Below are 19,069 nucleotides of genomic sequence, written 5' to 3'. Positions count from 1 at the left end.
GAGAAAGAGAGAGAGAGAGAGAGAGTGCATGTATGTGTATGCTATAAACCGGATGGACATATATATATCGAGGGAAATGTGGCCTATAAACCCACCATGGGATTACACGCGAGTAAGCCGAGGTAGTAGTACGGGCGTTGGGTCATTTTGTCTCGAAAATGCGCGGATGAACGAACAAGGCGATCGGTTTGTATTTCGACCAAGTAGCTTTTGTGCGCCCATTGCTTGCACAATATGCATCAAGAGAAGGTGTTTCGCGTGGAGAGAAATGCGTTTCCGGTTTAAATTGACCCGAAAACGGCATGCGTGTCAACCACACACAAACTACATACACATATATATATATATATATATATATGTATATATATATATATGAGCCCAATGGGATATTGTAATGCGCTCAGTTCACGATTGGTTTTACTACCCCATTGCATTTTAATGTCCTCCGTTTTATGATATGCACATTTCTGCTAGAAGTTGATTTTAATAGTTAAAAGTACATGCGCGTATATAAATATACAAATGTGCTATAAACGGTTTTGCTATTAATCATTTTCAAAGTATGGAGGGGAAATGAATTTCTTTCTCTACTATAATCAAAAATTATTGATTATGAACTTTTAAATAAATTATATTAGCAAAACTTTTTTTTTTAATAACAGATGCCAAAAAAAAGTAGAACTTTTATCCCCAAATCGCTATCCGTGCAAAAATTTGCCAACCTGGTCCTGACTTGGTTGAAACAAGGAACAGGAACAAGGAACTTTCCCCGGAAAGTGCCCCCTGGAGGTTCTATCTGAATTCCGCCGGAACTTCCAACGTAATTCCATCGGAGTTCCAAAGAATTTCCGATGGGATTCCGACGGAATTCTAACGGAATTACGATTAATTTTTTTTTCAAAATTTTTAGAGTTCTAATTCCGTCGGAATTCCGTCGGAATCTCATCGGAAATTCTTTGGAATTCCTATGGAATTCCGACGGAATTACGTTGGAAGTTCCGGCGGAATTCTGATAGAACCTGCAGGGGGCACTTTTCGGGGAATCTTTCCAAGTGGGCCCTGTTCCTTGTTTTTAATTCCGCCGGAACTTCCAACGTAATTCCGTCGGAATTCTATCGGAGTTTCAAAGAATTTCCGATGGGATTCCGACGGAATTCTAACGGAATTACGATTAATTTTTTTCAATATTTTTAGAGTTCTAATTCCGTCGGAATTCCGTCGGAATCCCATCGGAAATTTTTTGGATCTCCGATGGAATTCCGACGGAATTACGTTGAAAGTTCCGGCGGAATTCTGATAGAACCTCCAGGGGGCACTTTCCGGGGAATCTTTGCAAGTGGGGGGGCCAAACCAGGCCCTGGTCGGGCCCCTATTCCCTGTTTCATGCGGATTTGAAGCTTTCCCCTACCAGAGCCCTTTCAAAATTTCTACAAGGGTTATAAAAATTAACTGCAAAAAAATTTTATAATACTACTTCAGGGCGCATTGGTTAAAATTACCCGCAAACAAAATTTATCCACCACATTTTTTCTGTGTACATTTTTTGAAAATTGAGAAAAAAGGCAAAATGGATTTATGGACTTGAAACGATTGTTTTTCAGGTCGAAGTGACGTAAACTAAGCCAGTCTTATGGTGGAAAGTATCCTGGTTGATCCATACATATATTCTAGAATCCCATAAGTTTCGAGGATTCGTGCACACAGAGGGATTTTGCAAGACAGCCATACGTTTGTCTGGTACGTTGCATCACTACCACCTTTTCGAAATGTCTGTTTTACGCATAGCCACTAGTGTAATAAAAGTGATCTCTTCTTGGTAAATGTTTTCCCCCTGTATATATATATATATATATATATATATATATATTTGATGCGTTGCTCTGAATACAAAGAAAGAGTACTGAGGGGAGGGAATAGGTGTATAGTAAAGCCTATAACGAAACATAGTCGGGTGGAAAAAAAAGAGAGAAAGAGAGATTCACGTAGAATAGGTTGTTGTTGGCAGACATGGACCAAGGGGTTCGGTGTGAGAGTCGAGCATGTGGCAATAAACAATTTGTTACCGGGGGTTGGCTAGCGTAACCTCATCTCGGCTTTGTCCCCTTTCTCTCTTTCTCTCTCACTCTCTCTCTATCATTCTATTCCCTTTCATGCTGTATCATCTTCCTTCTCACTGTCATCCAACATTCACACTATTTTATAATGTTTATTAAATATTTTTCACTTTAAACTATTTTTTGGAAATTTATTTTTACGTCTCTTTAACAATTAATTAATTTTGATTTAATAAAAAAAATTATTAGTCAATAATTATTATTTAATAAAGAATTACAGGCCTCGAATCGACTTAAAGGCACAAAAAAAATCGTTTTAGTCGATTTATATTCCAAAAAAAGTCGAAAAAATGGTTTCAGATAGTTGAATTTTCAAAGAATATTATAAAAATAGTTTTAAAAAATTGAATTTCCTTAGAGTTATAATTGAAATTGTTAAATTTTAAAAAATTATCGATGGAAAATTTTAGAAATAATTAAATTTTAGAAGTTTTTAAATTCAAATTTTTGAAAATAATTGAATTATAATTGAAATTTTGGATAATAATTCAATTTTAGTTGATTTTTGATTGAAAATTTTGATAATAATTAATTTTGCATTAAAATTTTTGAGAATAATTGAATTTTAGTTGATTTTGAATTGAAAATTTTGAAAATAATTAAATTTTATTTGATTTGAAATTGAAAATTTGGAAAATAATTGAATTTTAGTTGATTTTGAATTGAAAATTTTGAAAATAATTGAATTTTCTTTGATTTCATAAAAATTTTAATTGAAAAATAATTTGAAATAATTGAATTTGTGATGAATTTCATTAAAATTATTAAAAATAATTAATTTAGTGAAGAATATTAGTTAAAAATTTGTTAAATAATTGAAATAAAGAAGATCTAAAGAAGATCTGCTTTTGATACTAAAAAAATATATTTTATTTAAAAATTTGTTTAAAAAATGAAAAAAAAAGTCGAAATAGTCGCATTTTATTAAAATAAGTCGAAAAAAGTTGTATTTTTGGAAAAAAGTCGAAAATAGTCGAAAAAGTCGTATAATCCGAGGCCTGGAATTATTAATTTAGAGTATTTAATCTCTAATAAAAAATTAATAATCAATAATTAATCTTTAATAAAGAATTAGTAATGAATAATTATTTTTTAATAAAGAATTATTGGTTATTTTCAAATAAAGAATTTTTAATCAACAAATTAATATTTAATAGAGAATTATAAACTAATAATTAATCTTCAATAATGAATTATTAATCAATAATTAATCTTTAATAAAGAATTATTTATCAATAATTAATTTTGAATAAATAATTTTTTAAAATTGGAGACGAAATCTCAATAAAGAATTATTAATTAAAAAATAATCTTTAGTAAAAGATTAAAAATTAAAATTCAATCTAAAAAATTATTAATCAATAATTAATCGTAGGTGAAATATTAATCAATATTCTTTAATAAAGAATTATTAATTAATATTTAATAAAGAATTTCTTCAAATTTAGTAGAGACGAAACGGAAAAAAAAGTAAAAAAAAAAATTTGCTACTATAAAGTTAATTACTTGGGCTTTCTCGATAAGTGATTTATAATTGAGGAGGGGAATTTATTCCAAAATATGATTTCCGGTCTTTTAATTAAGCTGGGATGTAATAGGTAAAGGTGGAAGAGATGGTGATTAATGAAGTACGGAGGGAAAATTTTAGCGAGGATCGCGTCATCGAAGACCACTGGAGGGTGGTGGTTTAGACTTGGAAGAATTAGCCTCATAAACCGTTGCGGCTGAAAATAAGCAACTAGAGAGTCAGAGAAGAGAAAGAGATGATAGTGTAAGAGAAACGATGTAACGTCTCTCTCACTGTGAGTTACGCTCCGCCTTCTGGCCAATTACGTTCTCTTCTCCCCCACCACGTAATCATAGAAAATAAGTCTAAGGAGTGGGGACAATAAGAGAGAAAAGGAAAAATTTATACTTATCTCTTTCGTCTCCCCACTCTTTACTCTCTACCCAACGCAGAGCGTTAGGTAAAAAACTGCTCATTCTATTCGAATCCTTTTATTACTAATAACTATTTTTATTTCAATTTCTATTTTCTGCCTCCCTAACAGCATTTATAGGAACCTTCTAATGGTATTATTTCTTTCCGGGAAAATTAGGATACCCCTAAAATTTTCCTTAAACTTTTACAAAAATTTCTAAAATCAATTTTAATTACACATTAATTTTTAAAAAAAACTAGAGTATAAATTTTGATACATCATTTTTGTATCATCAAAATGCTAATATTGTCATCATACAGGAGGTACTTTAGACAAACGTTTACGTGTCGGAAATATCGTAAATTCTCTAAACTACTGTTGTTTCTCTTGTTTTGCGCGCATTTTGAAATACTCGGCGAGAATCGGCGTTTAACTGTTGTCCTTTATTCCAACCATTACTATAAGGATAGTACATACGTACTTCATAACTTATCGGACGAAAGGACCTTTATACATATATATATATATATATATATGAAAGAGCCATTACTCGAAAGCCATGACAATGTACATTTATTGAAGAATCACCTCTCTATGACCTTATATATTCTACAATTTTCCAATTTAATGGTTTATAACCATTATTTTATAATACTCTAACAATAACCTCTTTTAAAATATTCCCAGACAATTTCAAATATAAAATAAAATTATTTCTACAAAAATAAAATTCTTTTTGTGAAAATAAATTTATATTTACAAAATTAAAATTGTTTTTTACAAAAAGAAAATTTTTTTTGCTAAAAATAAAATAAGGATAAAATTATTTTCAATATCAACATTATATTTAATGTGAAATAGTCTTTTGTACATAACGATAAGAAAGTTTCAACAATATCGGAAGTATGAAACAAGGGGATAGGAGACAAAAGTGGATATATATTGTTTATTGAGTCGATCTAGTTAGAAGATAAGATTTTAAAGGGTATTTGAAACTCCTATAGGCATCGAGTATATTGTAGTTAGCCTCATTAATATTGTTCGATTTGCCAATATTGTTACCTTTTAGAACATTGCATTCGAGGATGGTCTTGAGCAAATGTTTGGACTGTTGGAATCTTCTCACACCCCCATTTAAACAGATAGTGTTCACCTACCAGCCGGTTGCACATCGCACATCGCTTCCTGTTTGCACTCTCTCTCTCACACACACACACATTCAAATACAATATATATATATATATATATATCCATGACGCCAAAGGGGATTCCAAAGGTTTTTATATATGTATGTAGGTTAGGAAATATTTTTCGAAAAGGTCATTGCACTCTTTGGTTTTTATCTTTATTTTTTTTTCATATATCGTCAACGCGTAAACAATGCTATTTTCTTTATCGCTAAAAAAAATTCACGATTATAGTTATCGTAACATGAAAAAAAAGTGTTATTGGATCAGAAAATCTCAAAACGGATCACTATAATTAACAAATTGAATTTATTATAAATTTTTAATATTAAGTTTTTAGTCCTGGTGTTCAAAATAAGTTTCTAAAAATAAAACAAAAGAAAATTATTAACTTACTAGCGATGTATTCCTCGCTCGCTAGGTTAAAATTGTACTTATTGTTGTTTACTTATTGTAGTTTATGTATATTATATATATAATTTATGTTTTAAATTAATATCTTATTAATATTGTATAAAATTTATCTTAAAACTGAAAAAACATGTTACATAAAAATAATTTGTAAGATTTTCTAAAAGCATATATGCAAAGTATTTTGATTTATTTGAAAATAATTGAAAATAGATTTTTCAAGGACGGTGTCGAGGTCACGGGGTCGGTGTCGTTTTTCGAAATTTGTTAACTTAATATAATAGAAGATGTTTCGTTTTAAATTAAGAAATGTTAAAATTATTAAGTTAAAAACATTTGATTTTAATGACACTTAAAATTAGACACAATATTATAGGTTACTAACTAAAAATTGAAAAAACAACAATAAATAATAAAAAATTGAAAAAATCAAAAAATTCTTAAAAAATTGCAAAATAACCCTTTTTCGAGATAAAATTGCAAAATAACCCTTTTTCGGGTTAAAATTGAAAAATAACCCTTTTTCGGGTTAAAATTGAAAAAAGATGTTACATAAAAATAGTTTGTAAGATTTTCTAAAAGCATATATGCAAAGTATTTTGATTTATTTGAAAATAATTGAAAATAGATTTTTCAAGGACGGTGTCGAGGTCGAGGGGTCGGTGTCGTTTTTCGAAATTTGTTAACTTAATATAATAGAAGATTTTTATTGAATAAAATAAAAATGAAATGAAAATAAATTAAAAATATAATAAAAATAATAATTAGTAAAGAAAAATAAATTTTTTGTTTATATTTCATTTTAAAGTTCATAACTTGATGGAAAGATATAATTAATGAGACTACATTTAAGTCCCCCGTGGGTGGAAAATATTTTAATATTTTTTTTTTTTTGTGCATATTTTTTTTCTTTTTTGCTGTCGACTCGAGTATACTAATTGCTGTCTGTAAATGGTGCACCTGTTCTGCGATTATTATTTGTAAGTAAGTAATTATAGCGAGTATTGCGGGCAGTTTCGCGTGTCGGTCGGTTTATCTCTTTGAGCCTGGTAATCCCTATGAACATTCGCCCGCACGTTCAACTACTTCATTCGAGGCAAGCTTATATAAACGCTATTTCAGGTCACACGCTGTTAAACGAAGCGCAGTAGATGACAAGACCATCATCTTGAGGGGGATATTATAAGCTGTTAGGCTTATATCGAGAAAATAGAAATATTTTTTATTTTTTATTGCATATTATTTTAAATGAAGACGATTTTTGTCGGAAAATATATAAATATTTTTAATTCATGTAATTTTTAATAAGTAGTTTAAAAATAGAGGAGAACTTTTAAAAATTGTTTGTAATCAGTAGTAAAGGTCAGTTTCTGTCAGACTTACTTAATACAGTGAAAAAAAAATTTATTTGATTCAAATACCGGTGTATTTGGTTATTATCAAATAAATATTTACTTGAATCAAATATTTCTTATTTGAATCAAATAAATGGTATTTGCTTCAAATACTGAAATATTTGATTCAAGTAAATATTTATTTGATAATAACCAAATACACCGGTATTTGAATCAAATAAATTTTTTTTTTCAGTGTATCTTTGAATTTTTGTATTAGTAGTAAAAGTATATTTTAGTCAGACTAAATGGTACTAATTTGGAATTAGTATAGTGAAAAGAATTTGAAAGACAACGTTTAAAATATTTGTAATTTTTGTCAGTAGTAAAAGTCAGTTACTGTCAGACTTACTTAAGAATCTTAAAATTTTGTTATTAGTAGTAAAAGTATATTTTAGTCAGACTAAATGGTTCTAATTTGGAATTAGTACAAAAAAGGTATATAAGAGAATAGGTAAAATATTTGTAATTTTTGTATTAGTAGTAAAACTAGGTTTTAGTCAGACAAGAAAAAAGTGTAATTTTCTATATTAGTAGTAAAGGTCAGTTTCTGTCAGACTTATTTTAAAGCATCAACATTTTTGTATTAGTAGTAAAAGTATTTTTTAGTCCGACTAAATGCCTAATTAGTATAGTAAAAAATAGTTGTAAGAAAATTTTAAAAAGTATTTCTTTATTTTTTATCAGTAGTAAAAGAACGTTTTAATCAGACAAGAAAAAAATATGTAATTTTCTATATAAAGAGTAAAGGTCAGTTTCTGTCAGACTTATTTTGAGGCATAAAAATTTTTGTATTAGTAGTAAAAGTATATTTTAGTCAGACTAAATGGTACTAATTTGCAATTAGTATAGTGAAAAGAATTTGTAAGACAACGTTTAAAATATTTGTAATTTTTGTCAGTAGTAAAAGTCAGTTACTGTCAGACTTACTTAAGAATCTTAAAATTTTGTTATTAGTAGTAAAAGTGTATTTTAGTCAGACTAAATGGTTCTAATTTGGAATTAGTACAAAAAAGGTATAAGAGAATAGGTAAAATATTTGTAATTTTTGTATTAGTAGTAAAACTACGTTTTAGTCAGACAAGAAAAAAATTGTAATTTTCTATATCAGTAGTAAAGGTCAGTTTCTATCAGACTTATTTTGAAGCATAATTTTTGTATTAGTAGTAAAAGTATTTTTAGTCAGACCAAATGCCTAATTAGTATAGTAAAAAATAGTAGTAAGAAAATTTTAAAAAGTATTTCTCTATTTTTTATCAGTAGTAAAAGTACGTTTTAATCAGACAAGAAAAAAATATAATTTTCTATATAAGTAGTAAAGGTCAGTTTCAGTCAGACTTATTTTGAAGAATCAAAATTTTTCTATTAGTAGTAAAAGTATTTAGCCTAATTAGTATAGTAAAAACTAGTTGTAAGAAAATTTTTAAAAATATATATTTCTCCATTTTGTATCAGTAGTAAAAGTACGTTTTAGTCAGACGTCTTACTCCTTTAATTTTTTTTGATATTACTATAGTAAAACTAATTTAAAACAAATAGATTTTTTTCCGTAATTTCGATATCAACAGATAAAAATAAGGCAAAAAAAAAACGTGAGTGCAAATTAAATTTTGATGACTGAATGCCACACTAGAAAGCCGCTGATGCGTTAAAAGGTTTCTCTTTTATTTCACAGGGTAAATTTTTTTTTTTTACCCCATCAGAATTGAAAATCGATTGGGAATTTTTTTTTACGAGTGAACAATTTTTCGATTGGTTTAACGATCTCTCAACAAAATGACTTTCTATTATGGCTTTTTAGTATTATCCAATTATCATTATATGGTGCGGTGTATAAAGAATCATTAATTCATTTGGGTTTTTTAATATGTGATAATAACGAAAATAGACTGTACAAAAATATTTTTTCATTCCTATATATTGAAAATATTAAATAGAAATGGAAATATAATATCATCTTTCCATAAAGAAAAAGATTAATGTCACATGCATAGTGTACTTTCAAAGAAAGTAAGAAAGCCCTGACATTCTTATAATTTTTCATATCCTCGAATTGAATAGAAACTTGAAGGAACAAGATTTCATTACAGTTTTTTTTTTTTTACCTTCCCCTCCTCACTTTTAGAAAACCATTATTATATATAGGTTTTTCCTGATTTTTCTCTCAAACGAAAGGATCTGAAGCTACTCTCTCTTTCTCTCTCTCTCTTTCTCGACTCGATTCAACAGCCTGCGGGATTGAGGTCGACCTTATACTCTCGTTGCTATGGCATGCCAAGCTTCCATTAAGAATGCGAGTAAAATAAGTCTCCTTTAGATCGTTGGCATCGTATAACGACGGCGATTTATGATTTCGCGGGCTTTGCTTTTCAATCTTGCGAACCCAATTTTCAAGTAGAAAAGTTACGACGATTGTAAACGTCATAGCGAGTCATCGTGCTTGCAAACTCTAAACATTTCAAGCAGCACACAATATATATATATATATCCGTGGAATTTTGTAATTGTATTCTCTTCTTTTGTCTTGAATTCGATTACATCGGGAAACAAAAGGATTTTTCTTTTTTTTTCAAAAAAAAGTCTTTTTATTCAATTGATTTCCTGATTTAATTGATATGATGATAAAAAAAATATTTATTTTTACTTTTTACTAATGAATTTCAAAATCTCATCAAAAAATTATGAAAAAACCTAATTTTTGTTGAGAAATTTTAAACCTAGAAGAGCAAAATTTTTTAAGGTGATTTTGGAAAATGGAACCTCGATTTCTAAATTCCGGTACTGATTACAAAATAACAAATGCCTAAGAGAATTACTCAGCAGAAACGAATATTTCATTACGACGACCCCTCCTTTAGAGAAAATGCCAGCAAGAGAGGCATTTTCTTGAAATTGATGTAAATATAGCAACCCTCATGTTAACACACGCGATATATAAAAAGCGAAGAGAGAAAAAAAAATGGTTGATGTGCGTTAGAATTTCACCCGTTATTATAAAAAACATTAATAACATAATGAATTGCTGCTGATAAACTAATTTTTGCAATGCGTGAGAGAAAGCCATTCTTTTAACAGTGAGATAATTATAAGCTCGTCTCTCGAGTGGACCCGTATAACCCATAAAGGGAGTGGTCGTCATCGGCAGGTGAAATTACATATATTTAGAAAATTTCTAGTCACCTTTCGACTCGTATATTTAAACACATTTTCTTTACAAGCAAAAAAATTTGTGTTATCTACAAATCGCAGTTGTACTCTCCACAAAATAGCTAAATTTGGGAAATACACAAATCAGAATTGTGAACAAAACAAAATTTTTGGCGTATGGAAAATTTTTTTGTGTACAGCACAGTTTTTTTTGTCTATTCTAGAATTGGATTTGTGGTTGACACAATAAATTTTTTTTTCCATGTACATCTAAAAATTGTATAAGAGTTGTTATATCAACGTTGCACATCGTATATGAGAGGAAAAAATTATATTCTTGAGGAAAATATTTATCGAACCACCGATCCGCGAAATAATTGCGTGCGTGACATCGTCGCCTATAGGACAAGCAAGTCATTGTATGTGAATAATGCTCTTGCTCTCGCGTGAGATACCTTTCTCCCTTAGCGAAAGGAAAAATTCACCCCCGTTTTAAGGGGTGTTTAACGAATCGTGGCCATATTACTGTACCAGAGAATCGTTTACAACTCGACCGACTTTCTCCTTCTCTCTCTCTCTCTCTCTCTCTCTCTCTCTCTCTCTCTCTCTCTCTTTATCCGATACATATTTTATACTTGGAAATATATATCTACTCTTAAGGGAAATGCAGTTAAATTTACAACCCTCATCAGATTACTGACCGTGTATATTTAGAAAAATATCTACTTTAGTATAACATGAAAAATGAGATTTTTTTCCACTTTTAAATTTGTTATAGTTAAAATTTAGTTTAAATTAAATTTTAATTATAATTAATTATATCTTAAATGTTTTTTTTATATATATATATATATTATTCATCATTCATATGTAAATGGGTTTCAATTTAAGATAAAAGAAAAAAAAATAAATAACCCGCAGGCGCCAGTCGATTGTTCGCTGACAGAATCTACATGATAATTATAAAATAAACAAAGCGTACAAGGAACAACTCAAAAAGTAGGCGGGGATCACTAAAATAGATGAATCATGTTCGTATTATATAAATTGAATAATAAAATTCGAAATTCTATTTTTATAAATTTTTTTTTCATATTTTACAATTCAAAACTTTGTTTATTTTATTTAAATATAATGCATTTCCGTACAAATCAAAAGTCAAGCCATTAACAACAGTATTTAAACTGTATTTAAAAATCAATAAAGCTTCCCTCCAATGGAAAAAAAAATGACTCGTCGATTTTTCAACCAACAGTCGAATTTAATTATTTCGAATTTTTTTTTTCATACAAAGAAAATGTAAAATTTGCCCTATATTTTTCAATAAATTTGTTTTTAAAATAAAATTTTTCTAACCTTAATCAGCAATTGATGATCATATATATTATATATATTTTTGGATGATTGTACTGGAAACACACAATTTAAAAAACGATCACTCCCGAAAACATGTTTTTAAATAATTATAGGAAAAAAAAATAGTTTTTCTAAAATATTAAAGCGAACGCGATTTAAAAAATTTCGACCACTCCCGAAAACATGTTTCTAATAATTATGGAAAACAAAATATTTTTTTTTGGAAAATATACTTTTTTCATTGATCAACGATCGCGGTTTTAAGAATTTCGTACACTCCCGAAATTTAAATTAAGAAACAAAAAAATTTTTTTTTAAATATTTAAGCGATCGCGATTATTGAGAATTTTGACGAAAATTCCTGAAACAAAAAAGAAAAAGAAATATTAAAATAACAACCAAATAAAATAATAATAATAATAAAATTTAATAAAATATCTAAAAATTCTTTTTTTTTAATCTCTTCCGATTGTTTAAAAAAAAAAGTCAAGTCCTGATGAACAATCTCTCTCTCTCATATACCATAAGCAACAGGCTGATATTACAGCAGGACGAATCCAGATGAAAAGATTCTACGGAAACCATTTGGCAGAGTAGGGAAAAAAAAAATGACAATCACAAAAAGGAGGAAAAAATTTTTTTTTCTTTTTTTTTGCGCGCACATGGGCCATTCTTATTGTTATCTTTTCTACAGAATGGTTTCTGGTGAAAATGCTCTTCACGTGAACTGACACCATGGGGGTTTCAGATCAAAATTTATATTCTCCAAATTTTGAATTAGTGAGAATTTGTTCATCAATTTAAATTAGTAGAAATATTCACTAATTTTTAGAAAAATATTACTATTAATAGTGAGAAAAAGTTTCAAACGCAAAAAAACGATCTGAAAAAATTATAATATTGTATAATATTTACACTGCATTGCATTCTATTGTATCGCATTGTCTAATACTGCACTTTATTGTATTTTATTCTATTGTATTCTATTGTATTCTATTGTATTCTATAGTATTCTATTGTATTGTATAATATTGTATTATACTGTATTTTATTGTATTGTACTTTATTGTATTCTATTATATTCTATTATGTTCTATTATATTGTATTGTATGATACTGAACTGTATTTTACTATAGTGTAATGTATCATATTGTATTGTATCATACTGCACTGTATTTTACTATAGTGTAATGTATCATATTGTACTGTATCATACTGAACTGTATTGTATTGTACTGTATGGTACCTATTGTAGTATATTGTATTGTATTGTATAAAATTGTACTATACTGAACTTTATTGTATTGTATTCCATTATAGTCTGTTGTGTTGTATTGTACTATATTGTATCATACTATACGTTATTGTATTTCGTTTAGTTAATTCTATTGTATTCTATTGTATTGTACGTTATCGTATTGTATTTTATTGTATAATATTTATACTGCATTGTATTCTATAGTATCGCATTGTCTTATACTGTACTTTATTGTATTGTATTCTGTTGTAATCTATTGTATTTTAATGTATTGTATAATATTGTATTATATTGTATTTTATTGTATTGTAATTTATTGTATTCTATTATATTCTATTATATTGTATTGTATCATACTGAATTGTATTTTACTATAGTGTAATGTATCATATTGTATTGTATCATACTGCACTGTATTTTACTATAGTGTAATGTATCATATTGTATTGTATCATACTGAACTGTATTGTATTGTATTGTACTGTATGGTACCTATTGTAGTATATTGTATTGTATTGTATAAAATTGTACTATACTGTACTTTATTGTATTGTATTCCATTGTAGTCTGTTGTGTTTTATTGTAGTATATTGTATCATACTATACTTTATTGTATTTCGTTTAGTTAATTCTATTGTATTCTATTGTATTGTACTTTATCGTATTGTATTTTATTGTATTGTATCATACTGCACTGTATTGTATTGTACTGTATCGTACCTATTGTAGTATATTGTATTGTATTGTATAAGATTGTACTATACTGTACTTTATTGTATTGTATTCCATTGTAGTCTGTTGTGTTTTATTGTACTATATTGTATCATACTATACTTTATTGTATTTCGTTTAGTTAATTCTATTGTATTGTACTTTATCGTATTGTATTTTATTGTATTGTATCATACTGAACTGTATTTCACTATAGTGTACTGTATAACATTGTATTGTACTATATTGTATTATACTGCACTGTATCGTACCTATTTTAGTATATTATATTGAAGTACATTGTATTGTATTATATTGTTCTGTACTGTATCATATAGTATCATAACGTATTATTGTAATGTACTATATTGTATTATACAACATAGTATTGTACTGTATCATATTATATTGTACTGTATGGTATTCTATATATTGTAATATATTGTATTGTATCATACAACATTGTATGGTACTATATTTTACTCTATCGTATTCTATTATTGTATTGTATTGTATTGCATTGTATTATACTACATTGTATGATACTATATTTTACTCTACCGTATTGTATTGTTCTGTATTGTATGGTATTAAATTGTATTAAATTGTATTATATTACAATCGAAATATCATAAAACAAATACTAAATACAATGCTACTGTTTTTTTCTCCGCACTTAAAAATATATAATCACAAATTAATAAGCCATTTAAGAAATAATATCGCAATATCTGAATATAGCAATACACGAAGCGGCAATTAACATAATTCGACTAACAAATTAAATCCAATCTCTTTGACTAATCAATTACATCCCACTGCCTTAGAATCCGGCTTGCTCTCTCTCTTGTATCGAGCCACTCCATTTACCAAACTGGATTTCCGTAACTTCTCTCCCTCCCCTCTCTTACTCTTATTACACGAATCTCAGAGAAATCTGTTCAAGATCGAATAGATACTCCTAACTCCTATCTAATTCATAGATTTGCAAGTTTCGAAACGCGGCGCTATTGATCGTGCGTGCCATTAATTTCACTAATGGTCGTTTCGTTAATCAATGGAAAAGCAATTCGCTTGGTATTCTGTGTATTTATGTATACACCTGCGCAATACACGTGTCCCCTATATATATACATACATATGTGTTCTCCTCCACATCATCCAAAAACTTGTCTCATCTTTGCATTTAATTTTATTTTTTTTTTCAAATTTGGACAAAAATATAGATTATATAAATAAATAGTACTATAGTATAAATAGGATTATAGTATAAAAAATAGTAATTATATAGTAAATAATTTGTATATTATTTATACAATTATAAAAATAAATGTACGTGGAATCGGGGTAAATCTCGCTCTATTGGGGGTGGGGTAAAAGGGACAAGAAAGCGCGGGGTGTGTAAGAAATGTTTCACGGGTGGTAATACCATAAGAATGTACTCCACGGTTAGGCATCTCTCTCTCTCTCTCTCTCTTTCTCTCTTTTGCCCAATTCGCATGCGCCTTTGAGAATGACAGAGCTAGGAAGATTTTCAATAGAGAAAAAGAACACCAAGTCATATACAACTAAAAATTTCTTAGTTTTTATGTTACTGTCGACGCGTTCATCAATTTATTCACCTGCTCTTAAGAGCATCTTTTTTCATCATATGTATAAAAATCAAATATTTATACACATCCCCTTAAATTATAATTATTTATAATCATATTTTTCTTCTATTTCTTTTTTGTTAAAAAAAATTTTTTTAATTTATTATTTAATCTATTATAATAATTATTCTACAGAAGTTAGTCAATTTGTTTGTCTATGTGTGTGAGAAAAGTATATATATATATAATGAATGAGGTTTGATATCTGATTTGAAATTAGCTTTTGAATTTAATCGCAAATTGTATACGGTTAATTAGAAAATTGGTTGGACATGAATGAAAAATGTGTATACATACATTTTGCTCTAATAAATCTCTAATGTCCCAAGTTTTAACTAAAATGTCAATTAAAATTTTTCCTAACAATTTCCTGAAGTCAACAAGTATAATATATATATACGCTATTTCCAATTCGTGCGTCTATTTTATAAAAATAATATCATTTACTTCCAAATGACTGTCAAGAGTATATATGTAAATAAATTCAAAACTAAATTCCAGTTAAACTAGATTATTTTTTTTCTTATCTAACAGTTTATATTAGATACATTACAAAAATGCACCAACATTATCATTTTACATATAATTTTTTCCCGATATTGTGAAAAATTTGCAATTTTTTTTTGAAAATTATAAATTATAATCTAAATGTGCAGTTGAAATGTAATTATCAATATTGACGTTATTACTTCAATCTCAAATAAATTTATTTTCATATAAATTTCATTTAATTTTTTTCATTCTAATTCATAAAAGTAGTTATAAATAATTTTTCTGTTTGGAAAAAATATTTATAAACTCACCATTATTGTCTCCCTTTTTTTATATCTTCACACTGAAAAAGAGTTTTTCATCCTGAATTGAATTTCATCACAAAAAAGAAAGTTTATTATCACTAGAATGTTTTTTTTTTTTGTAACACTTATCAAAAATTTTTTTTCTATGAAAAAAAAACCAAAAAAATAAATAAATAAACACAAATCACAATATTTGCGAGATTATAATTTTTTTTGCAAATAATGATGATTCGAAACAAGAAAAAATGTCATTTACATTCAATTTGAATAAGTATTTCATTCATGAAAATTTGTGAAGAAAAAAATTTCATTGTGATAATGATAAATATAATGAAGGAGAAGTGAAGATATCATGAAAGGGCTGAGTTGACAATACAATGAGTACCCCGCACAGCGTCCCGCGACTGACTGAAGAAGATTGGAGCAGCGAAGCGCCATCGTGACCTACGGCGACACGATGAACTTTACCGGCAACCACCACGAGGAGAGAACAACCTGCCGGTTCCTTCAACTTCAACCTTTCTCTCTCTCTCTCTCTCACTCACCCTCACGGGGTCGAAATTTACTTACTCCTTTACCTTTCATCTTTTACTGTCAAAATACATTTTCATGTCGAGTTCATTCTCCCATTACTGCATTTACATTCATTCACTTCAGTTTTATATATAGATATGGAATTTTTATTATTTTTCATATTCCACTTTTTTGTTTATAGAATTTAATTTTGCACTGTGGAAATTTAATTCCAAATAGATAATTTAATACAGAAACAATCCAAATTCTTTTTATACATATCAGTCAATGTGTGATTTTAAAATATTAGTATGAAAAATATTTTTTAATAGTAATACTTTACTGCAGCTATTTATATTAAAATAGTAGTACATCGTTTGCGAGAGAGAAAGACTGTAGCGCCATCTACAGTCAAAGCCTAATTCAATGCGCAAACGCGGGAATATTTGAAAATAACGAATTTAAAATAATTTTTGTGCTTCCCTTTAGAAAAAATCTCTCTTAAAAAGATATTTAACTTGAAATGTTTAGAAAATATATATATAGATATGGAATTTTTATTATTTTTCATATTCCACTTTTTTGTTTATAGAATTTAATTTTGTACTGTAGAAATTTAATTCCAAATAGATAATTTAATACAGAAACAATTTTTATGCTAATGGTGAAGAAAGAAAAAATTTTTAAAAAATAACATCTTTTATCTTTCTTTTTATATTTATCAGTCAATGTGTAATTTAAACTTTTAGTGTGAAAAATATTTTTTAATAGTAATACTTTACTGTAGCTATTTATATTAAAATAGTAGTATATCGTTTGCGAGAGAGAAAGACAGTAGCGCCATCTACAGTCAAAGTCTAATTCAATGCGCAAACGCGGGAATATTTGAAAATAACGAATTAAAAATAATTTTTGTGCTTCCCTTTAGAAAAATCTCTCTTAAAAAGATATTTAAGTTTAGAAAACAGAAAACGTGAGTCTTTAAAATTTTTATTGCTTCTTGCCTTGCATAATTCATGTTTTTTTTTTTTTATTTTTGTCTACCTGTTAATTATCATTTGTCCTGCATTACACTGATTAACATTGGGATCTAAGTAAATACGTTACCCTTTAGCGAGAAAATGGAACAAAACCTACATACTATTAATTACGTAATTAGAATTGCATATAAAACTGTTTAATTATCTTTAGTGCACTTTATACTGAGCGTATTGTCTATAAAACGTTTTAGTATTTTTTTCTTCTAAGTAAATAGCGAAATTCATTTTACATATTAAATATTTCCTTACTACTATTATTATTATTTATTTATTTGTTAATTAATTTTTTTGTTAAAATATATAATTATATATGTAATTTTTTTTCTTTGTAAGAACTGAATTATAAAAAAAAACTCACTATCACCTATATAAAAAAAAATGATATACAGAAATGTATAATAAATTTTCCGAGCTATATATTCAAGATATAAAAATATCTTCAAATTTCAAAAACCTTTTAAATTTGAAAGCTTTCGATTATAATGCGTACAGAGGATCTCTTTTGGCCATAAGAGAGCTTTTACATTTTCAAGCGTTTTAGTTTCGAAAGCAATCAAACCTAAGGACACTTTGGATCTTCACCTAGATATATTCGAATTTTAAAGTCTTTTTTTTCACCGACCTATTTCAATATTATTTACTAATATTTATATAAATTTTAATATTTGTATTTAATATTTCAATATATATGTTACTATATAATATTTCAATAAATTGTTACAAATATTATATTTTAATATAATTTTACTATATTTTTGATTTACAAAAAAATAATTCTGAATTTATTTTGACAGAAATAAAAAAAAAAATATACTTTAATGTAAAAATTGTATGGCGCAAAAGAAAACATGAAACTTAACATGATGAAGAATGAGCAAGCATGAAGCAGACATAACTCAAAAGACTCACTGGTTTCAACCACGAGAAAGAAAGGAAATAAAACATAGAGAAATGAAACGAATTGATAAAATATACTTTTTACTGTTAAATATAATAATTTGTTTTTCCCCTTTTTTAAATTAACTCTTACCTGATGGACAAGAGTTAAGTATATATAATATTTAATATATAAAATTGCCGTACAAAAAAAAAAAACAAAACTTGTATAATTTAAAAAAAAAATGAACGATTTTTCTTTTATCTTTCATATTTTTTTTTCTTTGATACATTATGCGCATTAATTATGAAATATATTTTCTACGTTAATAATAAAAAAAAAAAAGAAGGGATGGTTTGTGAAACCTCTTGAGGGATTTATTTTGCTACTCCTCCATTTTTCACATTATTGTACATTTTTTTTAATCCTCTTAGTGCATAATGTAACCATGTAATATTTATTATTTTCCAAGAGCCAGAAGCAAAAAAGAATTTGTATAAAAAATGAATTTTTATTATATACATATATATTTAAAAATTGTAAGTAATAAAATAAAAATTGAGGAGAAAAATAATTCGCCCCTATTTTCAGATGTCAAAGTTAATGAAGAAAACCAGATTTACTATTTGTCAACTGTCCTGTGTCAATTACAATTATTGCGAGAGTATTAGATATATAGAATGTTATTT

At 27.5% G+C, this 19,069-nt stretch overlaps 1 protein-coding gene across 2 annotated transcripts in view; it reads right to left on the bottom strand.

Moving 5' to 3' along the window:
• LOC127281823 (discoidin domain-containing receptor tyrosine kinase B-like) overlaps positions 1–16,343 on the bottom strand; it is a 132,228-nt gene extending 115,885 nt beyond the window's left edge. The window contains exons 1-2 of one of the 2 annotated variants that reach the window (XM_051305751.1): positions 15,957–16,343; positions 11,532–11,892 (exon numbers count right to left, since the gene is read on the bottom strand). The gene's annotated coding sequence lies outside the window, so the exon portion shown is untranslated. The remainder of the gene's footprint in view (positions 1–11,531; positions 11,893–15,956) is intronic. The other variant, XM_051305752.1, reaches the window with a different exon arrangement.
• Between the last annotated feature and the right edge of the window lie 2,726 nt (positions 16,344–19,069).

This window comes from Leptopilina boulardi, unplaced genomic scaffold (genome assembly GCF_019393585.1).
Source record: "Leptopilina boulardi isolate dan_hultmark-lab unplaced genomic scaffold, ZJU_Lbou_2.1 LbouV2_278, whole genome shotgun sequence".
NCBI classification, from domain to species: domain Eukaryota; kingdom Metazoa; phylum Arthropoda; class Insecta; order Hymenoptera; family Figitidae; genus Leptopilina; species Leptopilina boulardi.
This window is presented reverse-complemented; position numbering and strand designations above follow the sequence as displayed.